The 9660-nt window shown below is 42.9% G+C and overlaps 1 pseudogene; it reads right to left on the bottom strand.

Moving 5' to 3' along the window:
- Positions 1-786: 786 nt before the first annotated feature.
- LOC122756461 lies at positions 787-4764 on the bottom strand (annotated as a pseudogene).
- Between the last annotated feature and the right edge of the window lie 4896 nt (positions 4765-9660).

Here is a 9660-nt window from a genome sequence, read left to right as displayed (position 1 = left end):
CGCCATCAAATTGACCAAAAAAATTACGAAGTGCACGATATGCATTTTGATTTGAATGCCCATTTTCATAACAAGTCTGTATAACTTAAACACGTTGGTGGGGTGTGTATCTCTCCATGAGAACGCTATAGTCGAGTTACCCGACTATCTGATACCAGTTACTCATCTAGTGGAAGTGCGAAGGAGAGTCTTCAACACTGAAAGTTTTTGGCGGCTTGTGGGCGTGGTAAAAATTTTTTTTGCAAATCGATAGAAATTTACAAGACTAATACAAAAATAAAAAAATATTAAAACATTTTTTCGCACGACAATAAAAATGCTAAGTTTTTCCAGCTAATATGCAACTTGCGATGGCGATAAAACAGTGTACCTTCACACATTTAACTAACAAATCCTATCACATTTAAACTGGTTCACAACATTATTCACTTAAAAATACTAACTATTGATTAAAATTTTCAATCCGGGACATCCCCGACCTCGTGAAGAACGGCTACACCCAAATCCAAAACTGCAAATTTAGAGACGGTTCGAATCATTGTCCTTGATAGATCATTGTCGTTCACTTGAACTTGAGCGCGTCGGACGACTCCATCAGCTCGGCTGTAGACCTCCTCCACGATGCCCTTGCACCACTCTCGTCGGGGCAAGGCAGGATCGCAGACGAAGACCATATCACCCTGGTGGATAGGCTCCGTTCTTCGGCACCACTTCCCGCGGCGAACAAGCGTAGGCAGATACTCCAGGACCCACCTCCTCCAGAAACGGTCTCGGAGCAGCAATTCTTTACTGCTTTCTCCTAGAACCCTCCTTGGGCAGATCCGTATCCAATCCAGTCGTATCCGGCAGATTGTCCACTCCCTTGAGTAGATCTTTTGGCGTTAACGGCGCCTTCTGGTCTGCATCTACAGGTCTACAAATGGGTAAGCGGACGCGAATTCACGATGTTCTTCTTCTTCCTCAATTAGTAGGTTCTGTAATACATTTTCGGCTGTAGGCACCCATCTCCATTGGGAAGCCTTCGACGACTGCAGACAGCTGCCTATAACTCCAGCCGTCGGATCGTCATCGTTTTTATTGGGGCACACGTCGTCATTGCGCATTCGAAGCTCACAAGTATGCCGTCGTCCTCATACGTGAGCCTTCAATAAGGCACCGCCGCGAATGCTGCCTGACTAGCATCCTCGAAACATGCACATGTCCAAAGTAATGGCGAGGGCATCGGAAATGTCCCTCGCCGTCCACCTTTTTGTGCCAAGTCGCGAAGGCCATGCAAGTTCCTCCGGTAGCGGTTCGTCCCACTGGATCTTCTGCCTTCAAATCCCGCGCAACAGCAACCATGAGTAAGTAACCATGAAACCAGAAGCACAGGAATCCCAGGGGATCAAACGTCGACATCACCTGGCTCAAATATTCCCTCTTCGTAGGGACTTGATCTCCACTCAGGACGCTGAGTACTTCCTGCCAAGGCATTCCGAGGATCTTCTGCGCAGCCTCAGCCCATCCGAAGCTCTTGACTTGCCCAGGTCCTAAAGCCTTCCCAGTGGGCAAGCTGGATGAAAACTGGCATAGCTCGAATCCAGCATCCGTGTGTATCTCCTTCACCATGGTAGAGCCGCGGATAGCCTTGCTCTCTGTAGCGAAACTGTCCACGTAGTCGTCGACATATTGGTAGTCGGTGATGGCCTTGACTGCTCTCGGATCGGAATCTCAAAACTTCAGGGCATTCAGAGTCTTCACGTAAAGTGCAGCGCTCGGCAAAGATGCTGCTCCAAATGTCATTACCTCCATCTCGAATACATCCGAATCTCTCTCGTCGTCGCCATCTCTCCAGAGGATTCGTTGGGGACATCTATCTACGGTGGACTATCTCTTTGATGTCACCGCAAACTTCGACTGCTCTCTCTCTAAAGTGGAAGAATATCCTTTATGATTTCATCATATGCCAACGCCAACGGCTTATTGCGCTTCAATTTCTTTTCAACGTTGACCAGCCTCTAGTATGCCAGCCTTTCGAAGCTCTGTGGCAACACAACGTCATCGTCCTTCCAGAGTAATCCCGTCTGGTAGCGACGCCCTACTCTCACCGTGGTGTCTCCGAGCTTCCTTTGTGACACCTGTGGGGCGAGCTTCACTCCGTTGCGGCCGCGTGCGGTCTCTAGCGTTACCACGCGGAGCACTTGACCTCGTCCGCGTCATGTAGCAGACGATGATGCATTCTCCGGCATGGACTGATCTGAAACTCAGATGGCATATAACAAGATCTGGTAGCTTGCCCGCTTCGTAGGCATGTGAAGCACAGTCCGTGCCTCCTTACAAGGCTCCACCTTCTAAGCGGCGAAGCTCCAACGTATTCTCGGCAATTCGGGATTGTTCATCCTTTTTGGCATCGTATTAGTCGACGCTCGCATGCAGAACTCGACGGTTCGGCACCATTCCTTCGACATCCAAGACAGTGCAAACCACTGTCCGCACTGCTCGCACCGACACCAACTGTGCTTGGGCCAACTGCCCAAGATTATAATGCATTTCTAGTAGAGAAAATACTTAAAAGGAAATAGAATCCAAATTTTTTTTCAACAACTCATGAATATCTGTAAATGTAACGTTCAATTTATGATTTTTTATACCCGTTACTCGTAGAGTAATAGGGTGTACTAGATTCGTTGAAAAGTACATATATTCTTGATCAGGATCAATAGCCGAGTCAATCTGGCCTTGTCCGTCTGTCCGTTCGTCTGTCCTTCTGTCCGTCCGTCTGTCCGTCCGTCTGTCCGTCCGTATGAACGTCGAGATCTCAGGAACTACAAAAGCTAGAAAGTAGAGATTAAGCATACCTACTCCAGAGACATAGAAGCAGCGCAAGTTTGTCGATTCATGCTGCCACGTCCACTCTAACGCCCACAAATCTCCCAAAGCTGCCACGCCCACACTTTTGAAAAATGTTTTGATATTTTTTTATTTTTGTATTGGTCTTGTAAATTTTTTATCGATTTGCCAAAAAACTTTTTGCCACGCCCACTCTAACGCTCACAAAGCGCCCAAAACTGCCACGCCCACACTTTTGAAAAATGTTTTGATATTTTTTCATTTTTTTATTGGTCTTGTAAATTTTTATCGACTTGCCAAAAAACTTTTTGCCACGCCCACTCTAACGCCCACAAACCGTCAAAAACTGTCAGTGTTGAAGACTCTCTTCCACTAGCTTAGTAACGGGTATCAGATAGTCGGGGAACTCGACTATAGCGTTCTCTCTTGTTTTATACTTAGCAACTAAGCAAGAACATGCGTTACCCTTAAGACTTGCAAATGAGGTTATAATTCTACCAGCATGCTAACCCGTCGTCTTGCCAGGTTCTTTATTATTTGTTGTTAAATTGAAGGCTTTTTCTTGTTTATAGCTCGATATTTTATAAGTTTATAAAAATGATTTTCAGAGGATACGTCTGAATCCATGTATATCATTTTCATTGAAGGACTTATGTAAATCAAAATTATAACATACCTCTAAGACAGCAACTCCAATTTAAATTGGGTTATCATAAGCAGTTTTAGATTGTATTGACTCAATTGCAGCTAAATCTTTACCGAGATTTTTACATTGAAATCGTTGACTCAATTGCATCTAAATCTTTACCGAGATTTTTACGTTGAAATCGCTTTGGAAATCATGCCTACCTATACGTTGCCTAAAGCCTGGAGAACTTTGTTTTGAATCATATGGTTTCATAATAATGCATTTCTACGCTTTTCTATATTTTCCATAGTCTTACCGTAAACGGAATTCATAAACATTTTTTTCAAATTAATGTTGGTCTATCTTTTTGGGATTAGTATTTAAAGTATGGCTTTAACCAACAAGCTTGGGTAAAATATAAAACCGTATGACGTTTTTAACGATTAAATGTATAATGAATTTATTTTTTTCGTCAAGTCTGCTATCACTCTGCATACCATCTCCAGGAGGAACTTTGTATTTTGGACAAAAAGGAAGCCAATTATGGGAATCATAATGAACGAAAGGATATTCCAGGTCAACTTCAAGCATGTCAGAACCCTCTGAAAACGAGTTTTAATTACCAAAATTTTCCAATTTATTTATATTCAAAAATTTGAAATCTGATAGCGGTAATGATCCACTCATAGCCCAACCGTATAAATTGTTTGCATCCATATAACTTGAAAAATTATTGGACTTACTAAGATCGAAGTTATTGAGATACTTATTTTTTGCTATGGAAACATTTGAAAATAATGATAATAGGATCTGAATAATCAAGCTACTGTAGTAAACATAGAATAAAATTCTTAAAAATTAGAATAGGCTTGGGCGAATCTCTGATATTTAAGTGGGTAAAACAAAGGCACGTTATGCCGAAGAGGACGCTGCCAATGAGAAATTTTCAAAATGTGACCCCTATTTCGATCAATATGCGGTGAGCAAAGAGGGATTAATCACCATTCAATGCTATCAGTCAAGCATTCGTGTACTGCAGTTTGATGTGATGTGTTCAGGAACAAACGCCTAAGATCCTTCAGCTTATTCCGAGCGACGACAAAATTGGTGGCGTCGTCCGACCATATGCGCGCAGGCTTTCCACGAGTCAGTATAAATCGACGCGAAGTGGAGAGATCCTGTACCAGGTCAAGGTGGACAGCCTTTGTAGAAAAGCAGATAAAAATGCAGATATAGCATGGGCCGCAAAAGTCCAGACCAGTGAAGGAATGTGAAGCTGTTACGTGGTCCTCAGGAAGATCACCCATAGTATGACCTTTTTTATGTGGCTTGGCTCGAAAACATATGATACATACGCTGACTGTACTTGCAGTTGTCTTGCGACCGACAATGGATCAGAACTACAGTCGAATGGAGGTTCGCGAGGTCCAGAATGCAGTTTGCGACGATGATAGTCGAGTATGATGGCACAAGTGACTGGGTGCTGACGTGACTAAGTGCTTTAGTCCGACACCAACTGGCATGAGTCTAGAGTTGATGGGTGCGAGGAATGCAATTGAACTCAAGAGCAGATGTATCCAAAATTTGTTGCCAAATTTAAAACTGGTTGGGATCTAAAAGTGATGAAGACCTTCTTCCTCAGCTCAGGGAGAACCTTTGGAGCGAGATAAGATTCTGGCCAGTGCGATTTGTCTTTTTAAAGATTGTCTGGACCTCTGGAAAGTATGTCCGCTGGATTGCAGGCTGTGGGAACATAATGCCATTCTATGCCATTTGATAGCTCCTGGATTAAAGAGATGAGATTAGATTTTAAAATTTGAAAGCGTGACGACTCATTTTGAATCCAGGACGGCACCACAGCAGAATCTGACCAACAATAAACAGGGCATGAAAATAAACTGCAGGACTTCCCGCATCAGTTGAGCCAGTAATACTGCAGCGCATAATTCCAATTTGGGAACCGTGACGGCCTTCAATGGGGCAAATCGAGATGTAGCGTAAAAAAGATGGGCTACTAGTTGACTTTAAGACATGTAGACTATGTAGATGCATCCTCCATATACGTCAATGCTGACATCACTGAATCCATGGATTTCAACAACGCTATTGGGTACCAGTGCAAGACGAGGAAACTGCAACTTCTGGGTGAGGCAGATATCATCCGAAAAATTAAGCCAAGCAGAATGAAGCGCCGAAGGTAAACTTTCGTCCCAGTCAAGTTTTTCTCTCCAGATTTTGATGCAGCAGGATTTTGGCCTTTGTTATAACGGGACAGATAAGACCAAGAGGATCGTAAAGGCGAGTAATTGTAGACAAGACAAAGCGCTTGCTGGGTTTTAGAACTGCTTTCATGGGCGATGTGAAGAATAGCAGAATATCCAAGATTGTATCCCAGGCGATACCAAGAGTTTTGGTAATGTAGCAGCCATCATCAAATTTTAGAAAGGAATCCTTTTCGGAATCGGGAATCTGCTCTAAAGAATTAGGATCATTTGCACCATTTTCTTAATTTAAAATGGCCTTTACCTAATGATCTGTAGCATGATCTCCAAGAAGACTTTGGTTGAGTTACCTCCTGTGATGAGGTCATCAACATAAAAGTCTCCTAGAAAAACTTTAGAGCCAATTGGAAACGTCTTCTACTAGCTGATGCATGGATCTGACAAATAGATAGATATAAAGCAGACTTTGTTTCATAGGTGACCGTATTAAGATTAAATACTTGTACCTTTTCCTAGGGTGTGTCACGCCACAAAATGATTTGTAAATAGCTTTCCGGTTTCTTGACCCGGACACATCGATACATCTTACAGATGTCACCAGTTAATGCAACAGGGAAGGTTAAAAACTGTAACAAAGTGTAAAACAGTTTGGGCTGCAAAGTGGGGCCTGACATGAGTACTGAAGGATACTAAAGGAGTATCCAGAAGAAGTTTTGGCAGAGCCATTAAAGACAACATGTAGCTTAGTTTTGTGCTGTCTTCCTTCAAAACGCAGTGATGCGGCAAATAAAATTTGAAAAGTTTCAGGGAGCCAAATGGTACCAGAGACATGTGCTTGAAAGATAAGTAAGTTGATAAGCTGTTGATAGGAATCTCCCAATATTTCCTTGCTGTGCTTTCCAGGAAGTCAGCCTGAATATTCTCCAGATGGAAGCCTAGAAATGTAGACTTAAAGTGAGCCTCGCAGTCGAATTCTTAGAGACGGATTCAGCAGTGGTTTCTATCTCCCAAACATTGCACACCAGTTCCTCCAGACGGATGTCATTTTCAGGCATTTCAGGCGCATTTGATTTAATAGTCAATGATTAAGCCTTTTTAGGGTTGGAGATACAACCAGTGCCAATCCATCCAAATCGTTTTTTGGATAATAGAAAGTCCATCGGCCAATTTTATTTGGCCTACTCACAGCAGATCAAAGACTAGCGCCTATCAGTAAGTCAGTTGTTTGGGGCCTGAAGAATTGGGGATCGGGCCGACGAAGATTAGCTGGTATTTTCAAGTCTTCAGAGTTTACAGTATGGTTGGGCTTGTTGTCCTCCAAATCAGAAGCCCACTCAATTCCGGGATCGTGACGTATAGTTGAACAAGAAATCTCTGGCACTTTGCGTCTTCTCAGCTCCGTTTGTACAACATACCGCATTTCAAAGACAATGTCTTTGAACTGGTCACCCAACTTCCCATTTGATCGAGGTCCAGTTCCTCCAGGGAAACATGAGTCAAGGTGATCGAAGCCTCTGTTTGGTTTATTAAATCCAGCTTTTAATGCAGACCATCATCATTAGGGGAAGTGGCCGATTCGGTGGTTAAACCTGCAGCAATTTTTTTTTTTTCCGTCGTCAGATATGGACTTTGCATTGCGCTTTAAAAATGCTATTCTGTCAGCTGGCAAAACGACATGAATTTGGCGGTAGGCAAAGAAGAAACCGAAAACGGGTGCGAGCTGCACGGGTAAAAATGCCGCTTTGCGTGAATGCTTATGTGCGTAGGCAAAGGAACCAAAAATGAAACGAGAGCAAGCGAGACGGGTGCAACTGCCGCTACGCGAGAATGCTTACGGTAAATTAAAAGTACCTGGGGGCGAAAAAGTATAGCAGCTTATGTACACGCAAAAAATGCACCGAAATTAGTTTAACAGTTTTTGAGTTCACGATAAAGAAATGTTACCGACCGATCGGAGTCGATGACTTCCACGGTGTTAATCCTATTGGCTGGCTGGGACTCATTGCCGCCCATCTTGAGACTTCTTTCATATCTCTTTGGATTGTAGGTCTTCCCTCAGGAGTATTCCTTTTGCCAGCCCTTGAACCTTCCAATTCAAGACCTGGTGGATATAATGAGCTGCGGGCTGCATAACCAAACAATATATATTAATATATACATGAATATACATCGCCTTAGATCTTTAATAATTTAATTTTTGCCAACAACACAGCAATAAAATCGAAGGTATGCTGTACGCCCAGAATCTCGTCTCTGTGGTGGATGACTTCCACGGTGTTGATCCCATTGGCTGTATTGTCGGACGCCTTGGACTCCATGTCGCCCATCTTGAGCCTTCTTTCATACATCTTTGGATTGTAGGTCTTCCCTCGGGAGTATTCCTTTAGCCGGCTCCTAATCCTTCCAGTTCAAGACCTGCTATCCTGGAATTTTGCGCAGGATTGGTTCTTCGATCCTCTCGACACTTTACTTTGGACCGAAGTCTTTGGCTCTTAAGACGGTCTTCACCCGAGTATGACACCGCCTGAGAATAGACCTCCCGAGAATGGCTTCCTGAGAATTAAACTCCCGAGAACGATTGTTTATAGGGGGGCTGAGATCTTTTTATACCGGCTTAGAGCTCTCTCTGGACAACTCCGGTCATCAGTCTTTGGTTGTACCCCTTCCCCTGTATTAGATTCTGGCAGGTTTTGTATGTAAATCTTCAAAGTCTTATGATCTTACAAATAGGGTGTACGTATCAAAATATAAAAAAACAAGAGAGAACGCATAGTCGACTATCTAATACCTGTTACTCAGCACTGACAGTTTTTAGCGGTTTGTAGGCACAACGACTTTTGGCAAATCAAAAGAAAATACCAGAATTTAACGAGTTTATGTAACAGGCAGAAGAAAGCGTTTCCGACCATTTAAAGTATATATCTTTTTAATTATGATCAACGATCTGGCCATGTCTGTCTGTCCGTCCGTGTGAACGTCAAGATCTCAGGAACTATAAAAGCTAGAAAGTTGAGATAAGGCATGCAGACTCCAGAGACATAGACGCAGCGCAAGTTAGAGACGGATTCAGAAGTGGATTCTATCTCCCAAACCCTGCAAAGCACAGCAAGGAAATATTGGGAGATTCCTATTAACAACAATATCGTCGATTTTTAAATTTGGAAAACCATCTTGAACGCCATCGCCAGCTAAAAGAAAAGTATTCAGCCTTTATTCATGATTACTTATCTTTCAATCACATGTCTCTGGTACCATTTGACTCCCAGAAACTATGCAAATTTCATTTGCCGCATCACTGCGTTGTAAAGGAAGACAGCACAACAACTAAGCTATATGTTCTCATTCATGGCTCTGCCAAAACTTCTTTTGGATACTCCTTCAACGAAATACTCATGTCAGTCCCCACTTTGCAGCCCAAACTGTTCAACACTTTGTTACACTTTCGAACCTTCCCTGTTGCTTTAGCTGGTGACATCTGTAAGATGTACCGATGTGTCCGGGTCAAGGAACCGGACAGCTATTCACAATGCATTTTGTGGCGTGACACACCCTAGGAAAAGGTACAAGTATTTAAGCTTAATACGGTCACCTATGGAACAAAGTCTGCTTCATTTCTATCTATTTGTCAGATCCATGCATCAGCTAGCAGAAGACGTTTCCAATTGGCTCTACAGTTCTTCCAGGAGACTTTTATGTCGATGACCTCATCACAGGAGGTAACTCAACCAAAGAAGTCTTCTTGGAGATCATGCGACAGACCATTAGATAAAGGCCATTTTAAATTAAGAAAATGGCACAAGTGATCCTGGTACTTTAAAGCAGATTCGACAGACCATTAGATAAAGGCCATTTTAAATTAAGAAAATGGCACAAGTGATCCTGGTACTTTAAAGCAGATTCCCGATTCAGAAAACGATTCCTTTCTTAAATTTGATGATGGCAGCGACATTACCAAAACTCTTGGTATCGCCTGGGATTCAA

This window comes from Drosophila santomea, chromosome 3L (genome assembly GCF_016746245.2).
Source record: "Drosophila santomea strain STO CAGO 1482 chromosome 3L, Prin_Dsan_1.1, whole genome shotgun sequence".
Classification (NCBI taxonomy): Eukaryota; Metazoa; Arthropoda; class Insecta; order Diptera; family Drosophilidae; genus Drosophila; species Drosophila santomea.
Note: the sequence above shows the minus strand (reverse complement) of the source record. Positions and strands in the feature narration are given on the sequence as shown.